Genomic DNA, 19387 nt, shown 5'->3' on the forward strand with positions numbered 1-19387 from the left:
AAATTAACAATAGCAAGAAGCTGAGAAATTTTGAAACAACATGAATATTTTGAAATTCATGCCTGATCGTAAAAAATTCTAATTGTAGAGCACAATAACATAGCTAAAAATAAGTTGATCTTGGATCTGGAGTTTTCGATGGCTGAAAATTAGAGCAGATGTCTTTATATCAGAATGTCAAGCCATTTCCAAATTGGTTTGGTTTAATTGAATACTGCAAAGCACGCAAGGACTGTGTGCTTAAGGGAAGCGAAGGCTTTGTATATCATAAAAGAATGTGCCTCGCGTCCGCGTTATATAGGCGGAAACCACGAAAATGTCCCGGTTAAACTACCAGTGTGCAGCGACTTAATTTTTCAAACACTAGTGAGCCCCATTTGTAAGGGAAATTAAAGCCTTCGTGGGGGGGGGGCGTTTCAAAAGAAGCTGTCGTGTTTTCAAGTTACACGCCAGGAAAACCACGAAAACTCCCATGCAGCCAGCCCGTTCGCCGAGATGCTTAGGTCGAATTACCAGAATTGCACATTCCTACTGCTTGGGTGACAGTGGGGCATGTCATGGTTAAAAGCCGTCAGCCGAATAAAGTTTATTGCATTATAAAATGCATTATAAAGGAAGCATGAAAAGATTAAAATAGTATTTTATTCATGTTTTGTAAGTCATTTTGACTTACAAAACATGAATAAAATTAGTATCCTGAACACCAGCTTCTGGCAGCAATATTAGCTCTTACAATTATTAGAAGTGGAGCCGAATAGACTTTGCGAATTAATCCTTGCGACAGAATAGCGGTTATGACTATCGGAATCCTTACGGCTTCTGCTCTGTGCGAGAAGTCGTTCGAGTCTCCAGAATATTTCGTGAACCGTTTTCATTGGATGAGGGATAAGAAGAATGCACCTTTCAAATTAAGAGTCCAACGTTCTTTACATTGAGAAAACGTGAGATAGAATGGGCAGTATGCGATGTCGCATTATTCTGTTGATAGGAAATAGGCACAGATGATATGGCACAGCGACGACTTTAAGACCTCAGTACGAAGTGGACGTAAACGAGATGTGTGCTCGAGTTGCACAAAATACCATCGCTCAAGGTATTATGCTAGTATGACGATGATAAGCTTCCTTCCTACAATGACAAGGTAAAGAAGGGTTCGCATGTAGCTGTACAATTCTTAATAGCTACGTGGAAAGTATATTTGAATGAGTATTTTTTAGATTACTGTCGTCGTGGACGTGTGCGTTCCTCTTAGAATTATTGACTACAAGTTCTCATTGCAGTTATTGGATCGCGACCAACGCCAGCAGTTTTTATGTGATGATCCACTGTGTTAGGGACAATACATCTCTTGTAATTGAATTTCTGAGGCAGGTTGGTATGATTTCTTTCTTCTACACGAGAGACCACACCAGCTAGCGATTGGTTAAGATCGCTGAATGCTTGGATTTCAACACAAGTTGAATCCAATGGGCTTGCTATTTCAGCATAACAGGTAGATGAGCTGGCTGTTCCAGTGATCGTGCTATTCCCTATATGTAACATGAATACGAGAGGAGAAAGAAAGAGTAAACTCGTTTTCCAACGAATGAAATATCGTCATTACAGTCAGAGTTTAATAGCTCTTAAAGATGCCATTATTTTTGCCTGCAGAGTGCGCTTTGCGTTAAATAATAATCATTTCCATATACCAACATGTTCTTTCTTTCACTCAAACTCCAGGCTTATTGCGGGCTTCTTTCATGGAATAGGAACTTTAATAGCTAGTTGTGCATTAGAATTTGAAGCTTCGATCTTTTATCAACACAACAGGAATACTTAACTACAAGTCGGAGCAAAATCTAAAAAAATAATCTATTAGTACATGATTAAAATGGAACAGAGAACTTGACAGTTTATACAGACTTTGCCTGATGTAAAATGTACTGATGCCAGGTGAGTCTATCATCTATAATAACACTGAAGTACTTGAAGTGTTGAAGGTTATTTATGTTTCCTCCTCAAAGTTTTATTCTTGGAATAATTTTCTATCTCTTTTCGTGGTTTACCACGATATTCTGCATTCTAGCAGCTGAAATTGCAAGTTGGTGTTCTTCTGCCCAGTTGAAAATTTTATCCACGGTCTACTGGGCATGCGTTTCATATTCTCTTTTGTTGTAAACAATGGTTACTATCAAAAAGTCGTCCGCGCATGCAAGACTTTCAATGTCGCACGCAATTGTAGCAAAAAACAGAAAGAGCAGAGTCAAGCACTCTGCTCTTTCGTAAAAGGTTCGTAAAAGTGGTTACCGAAACAAGTCGAAGATGTCTTGAATGTCAACTTAAATGATCAGGTTATGCAATTTGTTCCGTTTAGATTTTATTAAGTACGTAATAAAGAGACTCCTTCTCTGAAGCCACATTGCTGCACCCAGAGTATGCTGTTAGATATGATGAAATAATTCAATCTAAGCAAAATAACCTTTTCCAGCACTTTAACGAAATCGGAGAAAAGACAGATGAACTGATGTGAAATTGCTTCAGACGTGTCTTTTTCTCCTTTCAGAAATACCGCCACTTAAGTTTTCTTAGTAGGTACAGGGAAATGATTGCTTCCACCAAGCGAAGATATACAGGATGTCCAACAAAGGAGTCCTTGATTTCAAGATTAAAAATCTCGAAAGCAAAGATCGGTAGAGGAATGCAGCAAGAGTACGTTTATTGGGAAAGCTGTACGGTTAATACACCAGTGGTTCCAAATAATATGTACAAAATTTGAAAACAGATGGCGCTGTAATCGCAATACAGAGTGTATATAAACAGCGCTCCAAAAGACGTAAGAATGATGAGTTCCACCCTTCAAACGTAAAAAGAGATTATGGAAGGAAGAAGTTGAAATCATGTGTTCCATTGAACAACGTGTGTTTCTGTTAATGGAATCTCAGAGATTTAGTCATGTGGCAATAAGGCGTCGTATTCAAACACCATTCATTATTCTCAAAGTACTCGATGTGAAACCATTCCCAAGTTCTTCGCTAAATATATAACGGACAGGCAGAGCGTGCCTGTTGATCTGGTATGGAGTTTTGGTCACAGACAAGCTATAGTTACTCTTGGAAATGTCGCAACTATTTCTGGACTTATTCAGCAAAATCCAAGGAAATCCGTCCGAAGAATTGCAGCAATGACTGCTTTGAAGCGCTCGAGCACCCAGAAAATACCAGGAACCAGCCTAAACATACTTCCATTCACAATCTAGAGTCACCAGGTGCCAGCGCACAGCGCCGTCTTTTAGCAGCTTTTGTAACTATTATTTCAAAACTTCCATATAACAGTTTTACGGCTTTTACAATAAGTATACCGCTTGTTGTATTTCTCTATCGAGTTTTGTTTTCGAGATTTTTAATTTTGAAATCATGGACTCCTTTGTTGAACATCCTGTAAGATTTTAACGTATCAGCATGTGCGCTAAGTACGACACCTATAATGTTATTGTCGATCCTATCTGGTCCTGGCAATTTCTCGGAATGTGCTAAAAATGTTCAAGATTTCTCTAGTTGTTGGCTTAGGCTCAGTGTCCGGAATGTAAAGATTATCATACAAACTAACCTTCTTCTGGTTGCATCTTGTTCAGGATGTCTGCACCAGGCTTTCTTGCTTGAATGTAATCCTGATAATGTGTGCTACAATTTGAAGTGTGGAACTATTCTCACTCAGACTGTATGGGTAATTAACCTTTGCCATGTGCCATTTTGTCCATTTCTCATATTGCGCTTGTTTCTGTACAGTGTTTTTACCATGATAGCGGCTTGAGCTTGTTGAGTAACCTCTTATGGCAGCCCTATGGCGCCTGAAATTAATTGTAAGGGTTAAACTTTCCTCACAATCATGGCAGCTTTGAACCACGGACATAATGCCCTAACATGTTTTCTTACTGCGTATTAGCATTGTGTGTTCTTGCATGATTTGAGATGCTGCATAGAAAGGTCATAAATATGATAGTAGCAAGCATTCCTTAGTGCAAATGTCGTAGAGAATTTTTCTTGGCTTTAGCTGTTTATTCTTATCAGTTGTAGTAGCAAGAAATCAATGTTTTTTAATAAAATATTTGCTGATTAGGCTTCTTCTCATTAGTATTATTATTATTGTCACTTAAGCATTCGAACACGACCTGTCTTAAAATAAATTCGGACGGACTTTCTAATAAACCTTAATTGGAATTCACGTTAGATACAGTGAACGTCACGAAAATCAATTTTGCTTCTGGAAACAGAAGAATCTTAGTACACAGTACCGTTGATTAGATATTTTATCCATTTGGTCATTATCAGTCGAAGTTTAAAATAAACAGTTCATGAAAATGCATTATTTATATTGCAGCGTAGGTGAATTTATCAAACAAATGAAGAGTAAAGTACTCAAATGAAGACATTTTTTTCGAACGGAATAATTAACCACTCATTTATGAACGAATATGAATATGAACGAATATGAATATTATGAATTTATGAACGAAGTGGAACGTTCTACAACATGGATAACATTCTACAATAAAAAGGATCAAGGAAATAAATTAATAGGATGGAACTTAAAAGATAAACAATTGTTTGGTGACTTGCCTTTGATAGGTTTCGGGAAGTTCAGTTCCCGAATCCGAAGTCTTACCCACTGAGCGACGATATGCGTGTTCGAAAGGAACAATTTTCCTTACATTCCTCCATCTTAGGAAGAAACAGCGAAACTACGATTTGGTCTGGCTTGTAACCGGCTTCCTGAAAATATTGGGCCTTCTGCTATTATCTAGTTGTCCTTTTGGACCATGATAAGGTTTCGATCTCAATATGTGAACGATGATTTTTGAACTCTCTCGTCTCGTGTTTTGTTCCGTGTTTTCTGCTTCATACACTACGCCAGATAGTTGTTGTGTTATTCGATAAATAACCCAAAATAGCGTTTAAAAACTTTTCGGATAACCTGTCGTATTGGAGTGAAGATACAGAATAAGTCTTTTATATTATAGGTGACAAGTCGATACCTCACGCAATATCTGCATTTGTCTGTTACTTGCGCTTTGAGATGTGGAGTTTTGCAAGCGGTCTAGCTTCTTCAGCACCGGTGATCAGGTGTTGCAAATAACTATCGTCGAGATCTTCGGTAATTGATAAAAGAATTATGTCGAGAGGAGTCTGGATATCTCTACTATAGACGACAATAAATCGACTGTATCAATCTGTGATTTGTTTGCTGAATTAAAGGCAAAAGTCACAAATCGTAGGATGGTGTCTCAGTTTCTCCGCTCTACTTCTACGTACATGGATAAATGTCTACCAATGTCTTTGTGTCTGCCAAAGTGTTGAATCTTTCTTTTAAACCATTTGTCTGTAGATGGTAGGCAGTCTTTAGAATATGAGACGTTTGACGTAATTGATTTTTTTCTTTGATAACATTGGATAAGTTACGTCCTCGATCACTTATCATTTCATTGGTGACACCATGCTTCAGTACAATTTCTTCAACTATAAATTTGGCAATTTCCGTACCCTCAGCAGTTGGTACTGCCTCTGTGAGTGTGACTCTGCCAAGGTAATCTGAGCAAACAATAATCCACCGGTTCCTATTTCGGGTCACAGGAAAGCGTTCAAGTAAATCTATTCTAATTTAAATAAACGGTATGTCAATAGGTTTTATCGGGTGAAGCTGTGGTGGTGGAAGTTACGGCGGTTATTTCTGTCTTTGGGTTCTCAACGGTGTAATACATACCGTCGTATGTTTCCATATAGCCCTGTTTAATAGTACTTCCTCATTATTCGGGCGTATGTTTAGGCAAATCTGAAATGGCCATCACGAAGTCTTACAACATCGCTACAAAATTGTCTTGGCATTACCAAGAGCCATTGCTGTTTCATAAGATCATAGCTTCTTTTGTATAGCAGTCCATTTCTTATTTGATAATTTTCGCATACGTTATCTCTTTTGAAAGTTGTCAAGAGGGATTTCTATTGTTTATCATTTTCCTGCTCTTTTCTGTCGTCTGCGACTACTACGAGGAAAGGGATGTAGTCATTTTCCTTGCATTCTCAATTTTTGTTTCGACAAATAGCTTCCTTGATAGCGAATCGGCATCAGAGTGTTAGCGACCTCTATTGTAGACGATATTGATGTTGTACTCCTGCAATTTGAGAGCCCACAGCGCGTCTTCCAGATGGATCCTTAACATTGGCCAGCCAATATAAAGAAAGGTGATCCGTGACTACCGTGAAGCTTATTCCATACAGAAATGGCCTGAATCTACTGATTGCCCAAATGGTGTCAATGGACTCCTTTTCGGTTGTAGAATAAGTTCCTTTCAGTTGCGGTAAGGGACCTAGATGAAGAGGCTATGGGTCTTTCTTTGACATCCTGGTTCTGAACCAGTTCTGCACCGTTGCCACAGCCGTTAGCGTCCGAATACAGCCTTGTTTCTGGGTTAAAATGCCCTACAATAGGGCTTCAGGGCTTTCTGCGTTAATATGCCCTAAACAGGCTTACAGCCTCTACCTTTTGTGGATTAGGATAAATCCAATGTTGTCTACTAGGCGTCCCAGTATGATCAGCTTCTTTTTGCCGAATGAATATTTCTCGGAATTTAGGCTCATCACTGCTCTTTGGATACATTTCAGAACTTCCCTCAAGCATTTTTGCCGTTCTTTGAAATCAGGTGGGTACACGATTATGTCATCGAGATAGAGAAACTAAAGATTCCCCTTGAGGTCTCATAAGACCGCGCCCATCAACCTTTCGAATGTGGTTGATGCATTGCACAATCAGAATGTCATGTCTGTAAATTCAAAGAGACCATCTGGAGTCACAAGGGCTCTCTTTTCTCTGTCATCATCTTCAACCTGCATTTGTCAGCAGCCTGACTTTATATGTATCATAGTGAAATCTTCTGCACCAGCCAGGCAGTGAAAAGCATCATCGGTGCGAGGTAATGGATAGACATCTTTTTTGATTACAGTGTTCAGTCTTCTATAATCGGCACGAAAACGACATTCACTATTTTCTTCTTCACAAGCACGACTGGAAATGACCATGGACTGTTTGACGGTTGTATCACGTCTTTTGTAGTATTCGTCGCACTTCCTATGCAAGCACACGTTCCTCAGTTCCTGATAAACAGGTATGATCTTTGCTTGATTGTCCCGCTGTCGCCTGTACGATTTTCTGCTTCACTGCCAGACAACACACTGAAAACACTGCTTTACAAAACAATGATATGTCACTTTATATGTAATTGCCTTTGGAGCTGCAGACAGTATACACAATGCAGCTGGCGGAACATACTGCTTGTAAAACAATATAGGAACATTAGGTTTCATATAAATATTTAGTAAGAAAGTATCTGCTTATACCAAGAATATATATAATACAGTAAAAGGGACTTTAATGTAGGTGCCCACTTACGAGAGAGCTTGGATAGTTGACTAAAACATTATGGCTTCTAAAACCTTATAGTATGTACAGGATTGTTTCAACAATGTAACGTACTGCTATTAATAATGGAGATCATTACCAGGGCAAAAAGGAATTTTATTATGAATAGGGCTTAAATCGTTACTGTGTTCAAAATATTTAATGATTTTGTTTTTCTTTAAGCGAAACTTATTTATGTGGCTGTCAGACAGACAGTATGTTTTAAATTATACGTAGTGAGTTTTACAATGTTTCAGGACTATATATATGAGCGGCCGAGCGGTAAATTCGCTGAACACTGGTATTTCGGTCAGAGGTTCGAATTCCGCGAACGGCCTGACTGCATGGGCGTTTTCGTGGTTTTCCCCATGTGTAACGTGTATACGGAAAGTCCTCCACGAAGGCATCCCTTCTCTTAGGCAGATAGCCCTAGTGTGCTTTGCCATAATTAAATAAACAAAACCAAACCTTTAGGACTATATTTATAAAAAAATCAAAAGTTGTAACAGCAAAATTCTTTCTTGTTAAACTTCAGTTCTTCGAAGTCTATACAATACTTGGACCATTCATACATCTGCTTGATTCATTCATAGAACTTATCCTTTGGAATGTTAAATAAGTCCTTTGTTATGGTTTTCTAAATCTCTTTAATCCCGTTAAAATATAATGACTTGTGAGGTGACATTTCAAGTTAGGTAAGATAAAGTACTCTTCAGGTGCAAAAATTGGTAATTAAGAAGGGTGGTTGAGAATTGTAAAACTTTTCTTTGTTAGAAACTAACTGACGAGAATCGAACTGTGTGAAGGCATTTTTCATATTATGTAACAGAAACCAGTTATCTGACTGAGAATTTTCAGGTCTAAGAAGCTAAAGTTTCCTCAAAAGTCTTTGCTTTATGTTTTAAGAAAACATTTTGGACAGTTCGCCACTAAATCCTCAGGGAAAAACATTTTGGAAACTATCTCTTTCCGATGGAAAAAAGTCATTAAAGTTTCAACCGAGTCACACGTTATTTTGATTTCTATTCAAGAGTTCTGAAATCGAAGATTCTGTAGGCATGGTGAACATCTCCTACCGAAGCAAATGACAGCTGTTTTGACTCAAAGTTCTCCAAGTCATTTCCAGTCAAAATTTGTTTGAATAAATGAGGATTAATATCTAACATATTTATCAAACTCTGACATGCAGGGATTCCATCTATTTTCTGCTCAGCAGAAAATAGATGGAATTATAAGTGCGAGAATTTTTTTTTCGTTTTCTAAAAACATTTTTGTGAAAACTTTGTGAGCGATGTCTTTGCTGATATTATGCTCATTACCTACCATTCTAAAAGACAGGTGAAGGTTTTTTAGCAGCAAATGTCGAACATTTTCTATATTCCCATCTATACGGGACTGTCAAGGTAGACCGTTCATTTTTTACTCCTTACCTCGTATGATTTATGTAATATCTTAAATGCCGTCCTTGGTGTTTCTATCACATTACAGCAAAACGTGATTGCTTTTCTGTGCTCAGGTCTCGAGTCCATGACAGCAAATTTTCATTCGATCAAAATAAACAATTAACTGCGTAGAAACATCTATGTGTAAGCAGATAATATTTTAGGAAAAGCAAAATGAGATATCATAATAATAAGTGCTGTGAGTTATCCTTGGGCAGAAATGCTAGAACTTTTTGAAACAATATTCCTAAACTTTTGTGGACTCACTGCATATATATTAGTTACTTCTTCATGTTTTAGTTAATAAAGTATTAGTATATTCAATGTTTCATTGCACTAAAACGTATGAAGTGAAAAATGTCAACATTTCTGATTTTATATCTGAACTTTTTTTATTTTCTAATCTTCACTCTTTTATTTGCGTATTACTTGTAAATCGGCATAGTTCTAAAGTGAAATGAAGGTACGTGCTTTAAATTTATTCCGAGTCGAAATAGGGATCAATATTTTACTTCATGTTGCAAGTGTTCAGACGTTTGAAACAGCAAAAATAACAGATTATTTCATAATGTTTACTGTTCAACAAAATTTAAAACTGTATTAAATTATGGTCAAAATTTGGAATATGAAGAAATATTTGCAATTCTTAGATGCAATCCGGATCTAAATTAATTTCAGATACGGAATGTATCTAGGGAAGGGATGTGATATTTTGTGACTATATCAAAATAAAAGTAAAAAAGATACGAAAGGAATAAATACATGTTACTAAGAGCTATAATAAAAATATTGCTTTAAAATATTGAAAGAAAAAAGTGTGGCTTCTTCCATTTTACTTTATATCTTAAGAACACATACTGTCTTGAACTTAAAACGATATTGTAAAACTATAGTAAGAAGACTTTTCTTAACCCTTGTCAAAATACGCCAAACAAATTACCATTCATTAATCTTCTGAGCATTATAGTCATGAACAATAACTAACGGTAGCTCATGTGTTTGTAAGTGAAATAAAATGCATCACAATTACTTGAATTTTCATAGTTTGTGTTCCGACTTTGTCAAAAGTAAAGAAATTATTTACTACTTTAACGCTGATGCTTAAATGGTTTAACTCTACCAATAGATTCTTCTGCCATTTCAGCTCATAATGAAGACAACAATAAAGCGGGGACATGATTAGAAAGCAACCCAAGAGAGAAAAGCATTTCTTCTCGCAATAATAAAGCACCGTTCTTGTGCATCTAATCAGCGACTATCGACAATCGAAGTTAGGGCAAAGATTCTTGAACAAAGAGCGAGATCCCGGCGTTTCTCCTTTTGTCTCTCTCTTTCCTGCCTAGCAGCCAATCCATGGAAATCCAAAGAGGCACGCCCTCAGTATCTAGTCATATCGCGCCCAGCGAAACGTGCTTGATTCCTTCCTTCTTCGAATGCTGAGAGCAGCACCTAGCTTTGCGAAATCTTGTTCCCTTCTTCGACTCATTCTTCTCCGTTTTCGAAAATTCTCTGGTGTCTTCAGAGTTACAAAATTAAAAAGAATGACTATTTCATTACTACACTTGGTATAGAAATTACGTCATGTTTGTTTGTTACCCCATACTTTACACCCAATTAAAAATATCCAAAACGAAGAGGAATTCACAAAAATAACAAGTAAGATGGAATTTTTTTTTTGGGGGGGGGGCTTTTTTTCTCCAAAATGGAATGGAGCAGACGACTTGAATGGAGGTTGAGTAACTTAAATTTGACATTTTGATGTAATTTTGATGATCTCTGTAATAAGTAATTTTGCAGTACAACCATTTAATTGAGCTGTATAATCTTTACAGTTCTTCTTAGTCAGGCTTTACTTCACACATACTTATCTCTTCAATTTAGTGCAATTTGCTGAAAATAGAGCAGCAATACGCTAGACCGTTTCGTCACCGTTTTATTTCTGACTGCGAGATAAACTCGCGACTGGTCATTTTCAGAAAAATAACAGTTCATGTCTCACACAAAGTTTCCTATGCATTTGCAACTTACTTGAATAAGACTATGAGAAATCATATAATCAGAACTCATATTATTTTCGACATAAATAATCTCAACGCTTAGTGAAAAATGGCACCACCAGAATCCAATAAAAAAGAAACTGGTGTACAGATTAATTTATACAGTAGATTTATTACTTTTTTATCCTACTGGTTTAACGCTTTTCAAAGTCTTACATTTTTAAGTATAACAGTGGAGGTTTTATATCTACAGCATTTTTAGTGCTGGATATTTATATATTTTCATTTGAAATTCGTTTAATTAGAACCCATGAATTTAATTTTCCTGAAAAGCTCCATGTTATTCCCATCTAGGGCTTATTTCAAAAACATAAAAATTTTCTATAAAGAAGATTTGAATTTACTAAATTAGGGCAAAGCATAATATGGCTATCTACCTAAGCAGAATGTCTTCATGAGGATTGTTTAAAGGAAACTGGTCTGTAATCACAAGGGGATGAGGAAATCACCGGAAACGCTTATTCAGCCAACTCGCTCGTTAAGATTTGAATTCGTGCTTACTTATCAAACTACCAATGTTTAGTGGTTATATTCGCTCGGTGGTTTGTCGCCATGTAAAAAAGAAATAATTTTCTTGTCTTGCAGTTTCGTGAAGCTACATATATAAGAATTTTGGAATTCAGAGAAAGTGAAACTTTGTCAGTGTAAATTTTCTCCCCACGTGGCTAAACGGCCATTCTAATACAATGAAATGTTGTCAAATTTAGAGAACTTTTAAAAAGGAAAAGAGTATAACTTTAAAGATGGAGCAGATACTTTCATTATTCAGATAAGAATCTGAGACTACATGGCTGGTAGCTATATTCGGTGAACCAGTTATGCCAGGTATAAATTATGTAATCAATGTTCTTCGATTTTGCAGGAAAATGATTATTTATGTATTGGGATTAAAGGAATTTAATTTAAGATGCATTTATAGCGGATGTTTTTAGTCTTTTGCGTTGTTAGTTGATGCTGCTGGGACATTTATCATGAGACGGCATGGTAAATGTGGCAGTTTCAAGAGACATACAATTTTTATGCGCGGCCTGACAAATAACCAATTTTTAGACTGTGTCCACTCGAGTTGCATTTGGTATTGTATTTCTCTATTCAATTATTACTATGTTTCTTTATAGAAAATCTATAAACCTATTGTATATTTTATAGTAATATGTTACTCGTTTGATAATATAACTAATTTTACTTTCATATAATTTGTAACATAACAGTCTGATGATTTTTATGAAAATGTGCTTCATTTTTGTAGCTGTTGTAATTAAAGTTCGAAAACCGTTTAATGCGTACATTACATTGTTACTCTGCCAGTTACTTGAGCTATTCCGTTAAAGTGTGGAATGGTTTACGAAAAATTTGTGCTAGAAAAGACCTAAGTAAGCTGTACTTTAGCATTCTTAAAACCGTTAAAGGGTTAAATTTTTCGTTTCTTCCTTCTGTGTCCCTCTACATTCTCTTACTCCTTCCTCTTTCTAAGCTTGTTTCGCCAGCGTTTTCTTTGAGGCAGTTTGTTCTCATAGTTTCTAACGGCTACGCGTGCTTCGAACAGCATCTTCTCGAACATGTCAGTTGCTGTGTCATTCAAAGTCTCTTTCATTACTAGTATCTTTAATTTAAGCAATCATATTTTTATCATGTGTTTTCCAAAATTCGTTTCTTTAATTCTAGTAATACTTTGAACCCATTTAATCGATTCCTTGCATTCTGCATTGTTTACTGATAGATACAATCAGTTTATTCTATTGATTTATTCTATCAACATTGTTCTTTAACTATGAAAAAATAAGTAATACATTGTTAGTATTTGTACTTAATAATCGTTTAATTACAGCACCAGATCAACCATAAAATCTATGTTACTATCTTTCAGCAACTGTCAGTATATTTTATTAACAATCGCTTCATTATTATATGGAATTGCTTATGTCCTTCTGGAATAAATGTACGCTGTAACTTTCAGTTAATAGTACTGTAGAGACATTAGATTTTTCTGAAGCAGGAGATATGAAAAATGTGCAATGTCCTCGCCGGGACTCGAACCTGGATCTTTCGAATACTCGTCGAGCGTGCTACCATTACACCAAGAAGGCATGCTGGGAGGAGGGTGAAAATGCCTTACAGTACCTAATAGGATAACATTAGGTTATTTTTTTGCCTTTTCGTATTGTAAAATTTCAATAATTGTAAGAAACATTTTGAATGGCATCGACTCCATTTGATTTTTCTAATAATATTCATTAAAAATAGCTGCAGGATGAGCTGAATGAAAGTACTTCATTTAAATATGTGCCATTTTTCTATAAAATGCTGCTTTTTTCATAGTTATATAATTCTTAAAGAAGAATTATTTCAAATTATTTTACAGCTATAAGTTTTGTTTATTTTATTTGTTTGCAAAGCTCGTATCCACATTACAGATGGCAAAACGTCCATACAGCCAAACCTTTCACCTGGAATAGAACGCAGGTCGAACTACCAGAGTTTAGAAAATTTACCGCTTTGTTCCGGTGGGCTTAACGAACATAATACCTGAAAATTTACTTAAGGGTATAGTTAATTTTAGTACTTTTACAAGTTATTTAAGGGGTGTTGGAAACCAAAAATCTTCAAAAAATGGCGAATTCGGATTTTTGCATTTTAATATTCTCTACACTTTTATCCTTCTAAAAATGCCATTCTTTAATCTCTATGAAAATTAGAACTGTATAAAAATCTAGTTTTAATTTGTCATCTACTGCTTTGATCAATGCAGATTTTTACATAAAAACGCGTTTTTCTCCAAACGTGATTTTTTTGTACTCGATGTACCTTTCCTCAGGAACTATTGCTCACAGGTATCTAAAATTTTTATGGTTTATTTATTATGATCCCTAATACTTACTGAAATGAGCTTTTTGTGATAAACTAAAAGAAAAATTAAAAAGAAAATTAAAATGAGAATGTGTGAGAAAAGGGCTAAATTTTATTATGCCTAACAAAATTTCTGCAAATTACTCTGAAATTCAAAATATTAAAAAAAACTCATTTCAGTATAATCAGATAAGTATACTTTAATTACACAAAAATTTGAAGTGTGTATCTACAGCAGAGTTGAGAAAAGATACATCGAAATTGGCCAATTTAACATTTTCGGCATTAGGGGTTTCCTAAACTCCTTAATTTAACAGATTTTTCTAAAAATTGTTTTCCCGCGAACGGGCTGGCTGCATGGGTGTTTTCGTGGTTTTCCCCATGTGTAACGTGTATACGAGCCAGTTTCCCTTAGAAAGTCCTCCACGAAGGCATCCGTCCCCTTAGGCAGATAGCCCTAGTGTGCTTTGCCATAATTAAATACACCAACACCTAAAAATTGTTTCTTAACACGTAATATGCAAGTTCTTTCTTTTATGCTGTAAAGAAAAGCTAATTAATTTTTTTTAAATTCATCTCAGTTTATCATACATGTCGATTAAAATACACTTATAAAATTTAAACTATGATTAGAATATCCGTTCATTAAGCCTACGCATTTGGTATAGCAAAATGCAAACATCAGAAACGCATTTATTGTATACCATTTATTATTACTACCATTCAAAATAAGGGCAACGATTTAAACTACTACATATAATGTGAAACATATTACATACTGTGATCCTGTTTAGCAAGCGGATTTTTTTAAATTAAACTGAGCAATTTTTGTGAGCAATTCATGAGCAATTTTTGTGAATATTCAGCTTTCTGAAACACAATGTAATTTAGAAAATAATAACCTAAAGATATTTCTAGCATTTAATTTTTAAAGCAAGTTTTATATGCAATGTAAAGTCATTAGGTTTTTTTGAAGCTGGATACGTAAAAAATGAGCAATGTCCTCGCCGAGACTCGAACCTGGACCTCTCGAATACGCGCTGAGTGTGCTTACCTGTACACCACGAAGGTATGCTCGAAAGAGGGAATTATGTTATGGAATAAATTATGTTATGGAATAAATGTTAAAAATAAACTTGCGCGTGCTTTATACTGCTTAGGTAAAATATTTAACTACAGATTTGTGAAAATATTGCAAAATGATGAAGTTATAAAACGGTGATATAAACAAAGCGCAGCCAAAAACATTCTGTAAAAAAGTGTCTTGAAAAGGAAATTAACTCTTATTTCATCGTATGTATTGAAATTATGCCCTGTTAAATTAACATTACTTAATCCTGTTTTTTAACTAACTTAACAAATAAAATTTAGATTTTGTGCTATCATCTAGTTTATACGCTTATGAGTAATATCAATCATATATTTTTCTTTTCCCGCTTTTAAATATAGTACTCACAAGGAAAATTTAGTAAACTAGCTTTTAATAATAAGCTGAATTATTTTTCTCATTAGAGTATTTTCAAATTCCTTTTGAATAAGCGATTCATTAGTATAACAGATTAAAGAAGCAATTTATACTCAGATATTTTTTCTTGATAATTCATTCTTCCTGATTTAACAAATACGACTAGATTCAGAAACCTTGCAACCTTAAGTGTTAGATTTGTTTAACATATCTGCACTACTTGATCGGACAAATTATCATCTTCATAAATAAGTAAGTAACCCAGGAAAGAAGTAAAATTAAGAAAGTAAGGATTACATGTTCTGCGTCTTGTAGTACAATTAAAAATTAAATTAAACAAATACTAGGCACCACTACTTTAAGGCTTTCAGTAACTCAATTAGTACATAAATGAGTACAACACACTGACTACATTTCCATTACCAAATGATTCCGCTCAAGCTAATGGGGATTTAAACCTTGCATTCTATCAGAGGCAACATTTATTCATCAAATCCAGCCCACCAGCGGCCGACCGGTAAAGTCCTTGAACACTGGTAGCTCCGACTTGGGTTCGATTCCAGGCGAACGGGCTGGCATTTTCGTGGTTTAGAGCCAGTGTTCCTTAGAAAATCCTCATCGAAGCGATCCATTCCCTTAGGCAGATAGCCCTAGTGTGCTTTGCTATAATCAAATACCCCCTTTCCCCCCAAAAAAATCAGGAAATCCACAGGTCGGTTAGGTGGACGGCTATTCGTCTTAAACTAACAACTACACTTTCTGGTTACCAGAGCATTATCTCTGAATTGCAGTTTCGTTTCTTATTTAAATTCCTCCAAATCTGCGTTCATTTAATCGCTGACGAAAGAAATAAAAGCCATAGAAAAAAATTCAGATAAAAAACGGCATGTTAGCAAAAGTTAACCTTACATTCGCAACATATGATTTGAGCATCAGGCTATGTTTCTGAAAGTAACAAAACGTTTCTTACTTCTAAAATATCAGTACTACTTTTAAAAGTTATAACAAAAGGAATGGTTTTGGGAAGTATGATTGGTCACAAGACCCGTAAACTAAGCTTTATATTCTGTTCTATTACAAATTCTGCACTAGGAAATTCACACATCTTTCTATGGTATCTCCAATGTCAAAAGATTTTATCTTCTCAAGCTTTACTTGTGATAAGAAATTCCAAGTTCTTCTTTCTAGGCTCTCTTTGAAATACATAAGATAAAACTTTCAGCAGGAACAATAAAGAAGATGTAGGAATAATATCCTTTTCCGTAAATTTATAAAACAAATGCATGTTTGATAAAAATCACCTTCCCCAAAGTAATGTAGAATTTTGCAACGTTTAAATACCTTATATTTTACTTTGCTTATATTATGTTTGCAAGGTATAAGAATTAAAAACATTTTACTTAGAAAGTCTCATATTATTGAAAGCCTCAATGGAATAATGTTTCAGTTTCTAACCGTATATCACTACAATTCTAACACACCTAAGTCAAAGCATTTTGCTATCAACACATTTTTAATCTTCTAAGTATGCAAAATGAGAAACTTAGTCGCAATCTGAAAAAACAGATAATGCAAATTAGTATTTCTAAATTTAGTAGATTGTTTAAATCTCATTTAAAGCTAAAAGAAAAGTGAAGGAAATTAAAGCTTGCAGATGTCACTTTTAAAATTCAATACCAAAAACTAAAATGAAGTTGTAAAGATATATTTAAATCTTAATATTTTTACCATTTAATGCGTATTAATTTTAGGTAATTTTCATTTCAGCATATAACTTTTCCTAAAAGTTAAAATGTTTACTAGGTTTAATCAAATTAATTATGATGTCTGACCGAAAGCTGGATTCAATGAATACTGGATTTTACAGGGAAACGTATTACTTGTGTTAATTATTAAAAGTGCCATGTAAAGTAAGATACCTCGCATTGCTAGTGGCTTAGTGTGTTTAACTCTAGATTTCGCTCTTAAGTTCGTTTAGTTAAAGGCTCTGTAATGAGCAAAATACTTGAAATTTTCATCGATCAAGGAATATGTACGAGGTTATTCGCAATTACTAAGATAGCAGAAGAAACTTCTTATGAGTGTTTACAAAGTTTTCTAATTAGATTATTAATTATTCCGATCTTTTAATGTGGGTACATAAAAATCATGTTTATTCAAAAAGTTCTGTTTTCTTTCCTCAAATAAGGAATGTTCATATCATTAAATAAGAAATGTTCATTTTTACATCACGTCTAATAAATTTTAATATATCCTTTTATATTTCATATATTTTACCTACTGACTGGTTTCTTTACAGTTATTATTTAAATTTAGATTGAGTTGCACAAACTCATGCGCAAAAAAGTATTATTATTTATTTAGCGCTTGCTTCTAATAATAAATGGATATTTTATGATCTTTCCTGGAAAATGTGTGGATATATTCGAATAATCTATTTCAATTCACTTCTCAAAAGCTTAAGAAAAATCTAAAATACCCAGCAAATGTAGCAATCTCAGAATGATAGCTTAAATGTATTAGAAACCATAGGAGAATTAATTAAGCCTTTTCTCACTGTAAATCTTTCAAACTTACAGCATTCCTGCATTATTTTAGTAGCAAAGAAAGATTCCTACTAAAATAATGATACTTTAAATAAAAAAGAAATGATTAAATGTGACCATCTGATAATGGAAGCGATTTCTTTATTATTTATTATATGAAGAAACTTATAAACTTAAAAGATATGGTTTAATATATAAAAAAATGCGGCGTATCAAATTGGAGCAATTAATCAAACACCAAGTGCATAACTAAAATCATGTTTTTGATGTATAAGACTTTGACGTTTTTTTATACTAAATAACAAGGGAAGAAATCTTAAAACTTTAAAAATATCCAAAAGAATTTTCTTTAAGAAATTAAAAGCTCAAGAGATGACATTGGTTGCTTCTGACACGTGAGCATTTGGTTTTTATTACAAAATTCAGTATTCGCTTTTCTTCTGAAAATTTTTATCTGCATGCAATGAATACAGAACTTCAAGCATAATTTAAAATACACATTCTGGAGTCTAAGTTTATAAATGTGTGTTGCCGCTTAAGCACACAAGTCAGGTAATCATTTTATATACATTCAAAATCAAATCAGGGAATTAAGTTGTATGGATAATCTGCAGATTAAGTAACTGATCCTCAAAAGGGTGGAAAATTATTTCATTTTTCACAACACCTATTTAACCTGCATGTTAAGTAAATAATCTGTACGTTATTTTCCTTCTTAAAGTGAAAATAAGATTTTTATTTCTCTAACAACAGCATCATCTTTGTACATTTAAGTTAATACTCAAGAAAACAGCTCAGTATTGCTATTTGCTATTACTTGTAAAATACACTACACTTTTATTCAATAATTAATAATATAATTTATAAGTAATTTCATTAAATAAGCCCATTGGTATATAATTCAAAGTGTCACCAAGCATTATACTTTACTATTAAGTAAATATAATTTATCATGTTTTTTCGCAAATTTATATCTTTAATTATAATAATATTTTTAAACTGTGTAATTGATTCTTTGCGTTCTACTCTATTCGTTTTTATAAGAAGATTGTTGATAAAATATACCGACAAATAGTTAAACATTATAATATTTAGCTACTAATTAATTTATTTAATAACTAGCAGATTAATTGTTCAGTTAATTCGATTTCAAAGTTTGTTGAAACATAATGTATCTTTAAAATCAAGTTGGTAGATTCAGTCAATCAGTATAAGTTTAGAATCAATCAACGAATAGAGTAGAATGTAAAGAATCAATCACACAATTTAAAAATATTATTATAATTAAAGATATAAATTTTCGAAAAAACATGATAAAATTATATTTACTTAATAGGGCAGTATAATGCTTGGTGGCCACTTTGAATTACATAGCAATCGGCTTTGTGAAAAACACACCTATTTTATGAACATTAGATTTGCAGTCACATTTTCTGAATCTTTGTTTAGTACCAACGGATTATTCTATTATGTAGGATGAAGAAAGAGAGGAACAAGCTTTTGCACTTTAACTATGCAGCATACGCTAACGTATATGTGACCTAGCTAAAGTATGAAAAACTCTAATTTTGTAGATGATTTCGCACTTTAAAGTGCAAATCA

The 19387-nt window shown here is 34.2% G+C and overlaps 1 protein-coding gene across 1 annotated transcript in view; it reads left to right on the top strand.

Annotated features, from left to right (window-relative positions):
* Positions 1 to 19387, top strand: part of LOC118186879 (gamma-aminobutyric acid receptor alpha-like) — a 79687-nt gene that overhangs the window by 4039 nt on the left and 56261 nt on the right. The gene's annotated exons all lie outside the window — the stretch shown is intronic.

This window comes from Stegodyphus dumicola, chromosome X1 (genome assembly GCF_044657685.1).
Source record: "Stegodyphus dumicola isolate Sdum_Otavi_A_Nest chromosome X1, ASM4465768v1".
Classification (NCBI taxonomy): Eukaryota; Metazoa; Arthropoda; class Arachnida; order Araneae; family Eresidae; genus Stegodyphus; species Stegodyphus dumicola.